Below are 5,403 nucleotides of genomic sequence, written 5' to 3'. Positions count from 1 at the left end.
AACAAATATGTTGTGGTCCTATCTCCATAAATCTGTTTCCTACACCTACTGGTAATCTCTGAAACTTACATATGTTAGATTGATGTTTCAATAAGCAAGGTTCATAGACTGGAGAACTTCTTCCACAGACTATTCCCTTATTAGTTTTAGCACATAGACTTAGATCATGAGTCATGTTTTGTGTATCTACATAGTGTCCATAAATCTCAGGATACCAAAATTCAGGTAGATCCCTTCCTATCAGGAGTGGCATCACTATTAACTTACACATCACCTGGACCTCCTCCACTTTGTATACATCAAACCTTCCAGCACACCATCTTTCCTCACATTCAACTTCTTTTCCTGGTACTTCAAACCATGTACTTTCTAAATTTAAACCCTTGAAATAGTTCATCCAAGTGCGATAATTCCCTAATCGTAGCTCATCTCGAGCTCTATTAATTTGAATGTGATAAGATAGTGTAGAAAAAGCACATTGAGTAATGTTTATGAACTCCTGATTTTCTTTCCACAACTCCAGACTGGCTAGTGCTGTGTGATTAACCATAATATTGAGATATTTAGTTAATTGTACCTGACTAATTTGTGTTTCGAATGTTGTAGGTAACCATTTGCTTGTAATTATTAAACTATCAGCTATGTGACTTCCTGCACGGTTCCACTTATTTTGTATCATTTCCATCTGTATCCCATTCATTATTCCCATTCCAGTTCCTGCAGCTCCCAGAACTGTATCATACCATTCTCGGCGATACCTACATTCTGGTAGCTGGGGAAAAGTTACATTAAATTTGATTTTTGTTTTCTGTTGTGATACCGAAACATTTATGCAAGATCTAGGAATAGGAGTTAATACAGAGGATTCGAAGATGGTGGGTAGAGCGTCTTCTATCTTTATATTGAAACCATAATGTTGCCATTGTATATATCCTCCTGTTGTGTTTTCCCATTTCCTTACTGGTACAAAATACCATGCTGTACAAATATAAGTTGCAGATTGATTGGTACTAAGAGGACCTATTAGATTGCCCACTTCCCCTTGCTGGTCTAGGACCTTTTCCCTTCTGTGCTATCTCGTATTCTTTTGAATTCGGAGTTCTAAGTAACTGTAGTAATTTGTCTTTTACTTCTCTCCATGTTTCAGATGGACCTAACTTATGACATTTATGCGGTGTGTTATTAAAGGGCCATGTTAAATTGTCCCTCCAATGGAAAGTTATGTTTACTTGTGCTTGTGATTTAGCTTTTATCCACACTACTGGTGATTCCATATTCTGCATCATATAAAAAGGACCCTCCTGTCCTGACACCGTGAAATTTCCTACCGTATACCATTCGTAGTAAGGATATTGTGTTATACTCTTATCCTGATTTACCCATCTAAGATCAGTACTATTTTCATGAACTGTTACATTGATACCGGGAGTCCATGTATAAACAAACATTTGAAAACATTCAAGCACTATTATCATAGTTAGAAGGATCTTCATTCTGTTTCTCTCAGTTCAAGACTCTTTTTGCAGTGTGATGCGTGGATCCAGGCTGCTTTTCCTTCCAATTTCACTGAAGTGGCTGTGGTCAAAAGCACTTGATAAGGACCTTCAAATCTAGGTTCCAATGTCTTTCTGGTGTGTTTCTTAACCTCCCTGGCGGTATGATTATTTCTGATTTTAGGTGCTGAAAGCGGTACAATTATTTTGCACAGAAATTTGGCGTTTTATATTGTAGACCTGTAATTCTTAGGAATAGTTCACTTAAATCTGTCCAAACAAGAGTCTAGTAGACATCCCGGGTATGATAAAGTTTGAAAAACGAAATAAAAAATTATAATATAATAAATAACTATAAATAATTATAACAAATAATAATATAATAATAATAAAAATGATATAATAATGTAATCAAATCAAAAACACTGAAATTTGCTCAGTTGCAGAATTGTCGCTTTTGTTACTTTTAGTGTTTGGTGACGGATTTCCCCACAAATCACTATCACTCAATTCTGCGAGTGATTCTAATTTATTATCGCTTTTTTCTAGCTGGTCTAAAAGCACTTTTGATGTAAAGAGACAGTTTTGGTTGCTATGGACAATCTCCAGTTTCCTGGCAGAAAGAACAGTTTTATATATATAAAACTGCATGCAGGACACTGGGCAGACCACTAGGGACCAAGGGGGATGTGTAGTTATTTGATACAGTACTGTAATCTGTAAGATTACAGTATGCTGTATCTATACTATGTGTTTCACTTTTGAATTTACCGCCGAACTCCGTCCCCGTGCGTCGCAGCGCTCGCAGGGAACGGAGCTCGGCACTGTGAATCGAGCGAGACACAGCGGCTCGCCGATCACAGCGGGGAGACATCGCAGGATCCAGGGGACAAGGTAAGTATGCTCTTCCTGGATCCTGCGATGCAAGCCCGAGTCTGGCTCGGGGTTACCGCTTTTGGTATGGAAAAATCCAACCCGAGCCAGACTCGGGAATACCGCCAGGGAGGTTAACATATACATAATCTCCTGGTAGCAGTGTATGTGTACCTGCTATTGAGTTAGGGTCTGGAAGAGAAGAATACACACTTTTGTGGATCTTAGTTAGACGTTGTTGTAATTGTATCACATATGCAGTCAAACTATCACATTGCAATTGCATACTCTGTGGAAAGTATAGACCTAATCTATGTGCATTCCCAAAAAGTATTTCATATGAGGACAATCCTGTTTTCCCTGTTGGAGTGTATCTTATAGAGAACAAAGCCAAAGGCAGGCATTCTGGCCATGGCTTGTTTAACTCTTGCATGGCTTTTTGTATTTTCAACTTTATTGTCCCATTTACTCTTTCCACTGACCCTGAACTCTGTGGATGATAAGGGGTGTGGAAACTTTGTTGAACCCCTAACATGGTCATCACATTCTGCATGATTTCTCCTGTAAAGTGTGTCCCCCTATCTGATTCTATGGTTTCAGGAAGACCAAACCTAGGTATTAACTCAGTGATCAGTTTCTTGGCTGTGGCTTTTGCTGTAGCTGATTTTACTGGATAGCTTTCGGGCCAACCTGAGAATAAATCGATACACACGAGGACAAATTCAAAGGGGCCGCTCTTAGGCATTTGTATGTAGTCAATTTGCAGTCTCTGGAAGGGGTATTGGGCCCGAACCTGGTGTTTTCGTGGGGTTTTTACTCTCTGTCCTGGGTTATTCAGGAGACAGATTTGGCAGGTTGCACAGTAGTTTCTCGCAGTACTACTGAATCCAGGGGCGAGCCATCCTTGGTTCACAATCCTATACATGGAATTGGAACTGACGTGTGTGGGTAGGTGAACTGCCGCTGCCATTGCTGGGTACAGAGAGGCAGGTAGGCATACTTTGCCTCCTTCCCTCCATACATTGTCAAGGTCTGGTGCTGCTCCCATCCTGACCCACTTATCTTTCTCGCTCTCCCCTGCTTGCTCCTGTAATTTACTCAGCTGCTGCCATGTTGGTTCTGGGATACTCACCTCTACCGCTGCTAAGGTCTCAGGGCTTCCTTCCCCTAGAGCTGCCTGTTTTGCAGTCAAATCTGCAAATGCATTTCCTTTTGCCTCAATTGTTTTTGCGCTTGTGTGTGCCGCTATCTTCATAATGGCCACTCGTTTAACCTTTTGAAGATTGTTCAGGACTCTCTTAATCCCTTCTCCATGTTTTACAGGTGTACCTGCTGCTGTCAGATAACCTCTAGCCCTCCATATGTGGCCATAATCATGCGCTACACTATAAGCGTAGGCAGAGTCAGTATAAATATTCCCTTCTCGTCCTTTTAAATATTCTAGGGCTTGTTCTAAAGCTTTTAATTCTGCTTCTTGTGCTGACATGTGGGCTGGTAAGGGCTGTGCTTCAATCACCTGTGTATCAGTCACTACAGCATACCCTGTGTGATATTTACCCTTGTCATCAGCAAACCTACTACCATCTATGTACAAAGTGTGCTCAGCGTTTAAGATTGGTGTATCTGTAACATGTGGGAATCCCATTGTCTCCTGTTCCATGAGCTGAAAACAATCGTGCTCATCTATCTCTTTAAACAGAAGGGTGTCAGTTTCCTCATCTCCTTCCTTATTAGCACTATTATTCCCCCTTGCCAAATCTGGTGACTGAAGAGGCAAAAAGGTGGCCAAATTTAAGGTTGTACAGTGCTGAAAAGTGACATTTGGAGGTAAAAGTAAAGTACACTGTAACCTTAATTGCCTAGCCATTGAAATGTGTTTGGGCTGTACTTGAGACAAGATTGCATGTATGTCATGTGTGGTGTGCACTACAACTGGATTGTCTAGAACAATCTCTGATGACTTATCTAAGATTATTGACACCGCTGCTACCGCCCGTACACAGGACGGTGAACCTCTGGACACTGGATCTAATGCTGCTGAAAAGTAAGCAACGGGTCTTTGTTTTACATGTGCCTGTGTCAAAACACCTGTGGCATGTCCAGTGATTTCAGCAATGTACAAATGAAATGTCTTGGTGTAATCTGGAATACCAATAGCTGGGGCAGAAATCAACAACCTTTTCAAAGTGACAAACGACTCATAAGCTACTTCTGTAAGCATATACGGTACAATTTTCAAACAATCGTATAATGGCTGCATCAAAGCGCTAGCGTGTGGTATCCATTGTCTACAATATGACACAATACCTAAAAACATACGCAATTGTTTGAAATTCCGTGGGGGTAACATTCCCTTTATCACTTGAACCCTCTCCTCAGTGAGATGTCTTGTACCCTGTGATATACAATGTCCCAAAAAGATAACTTTTTCCTGACACACTTGCAACTTTTTCTTATTAACCTTGCAACCTTTTTCTGCCAAAAATCGCAACAAATTAAGGGTGGTGGCCAAACAAGTTTCCTTGTCCGGTCAGCATAACAATAAATCATCCACATATTGTAACAACACACAGGAATCAGGTGGTACCCATTCTCCCAACACCGTTTGCAATGCTTGCGAATACAAGGTAGGTGAATGCGCCATACCCTGAGGTAGGCGTGTCCAGGTTAGTTGTCGATTTTTGAGGGAAAATGCGAACCACGGTTGGCATTCTTCCGCAAGCGGGACGGAAAAGAAAGCGTTGGCCAAATCTATAACCGTAAAGTACATACTGGTTGATGGTATTTGTGACAGTAACGTATGTGGATTGGGTACTAAAGGTGTCATCGGGGCTAGTATTTTGTTGACTGCTCTGAGGTCTTGGACCATTCTGTACTTAACCGGACTACCGGCTACTGTTTTCTTTTTAACCGGATACAAAGGAGTATTTGCCGGTGATTTTAGCTCTTTTAGAGCTCCACTTTTTAACAAGGATTGGACCTGCATTTCTATGGCCGCCTCTTGGGGTGCACTGAGTGGATACTGTTTTTGTTGGGG

The sequence above is a fragment of the Aquarana catesbeiana genome, linkage group LG03 (genome assembly GCF_042186555.1).
Source record: "Aquarana catesbeiana isolate 2022-GZ linkage group LG03, ASM4218655v1, whole genome shotgun sequence".
Taxonomy (NCBI): Eukaryota; Metazoa; Chordata; class Amphibia; order Anura; family Ranidae; genus Aquarana; species Aquarana catesbeiana.
This window is presented reverse-complemented; position numbering follows the sequence as displayed.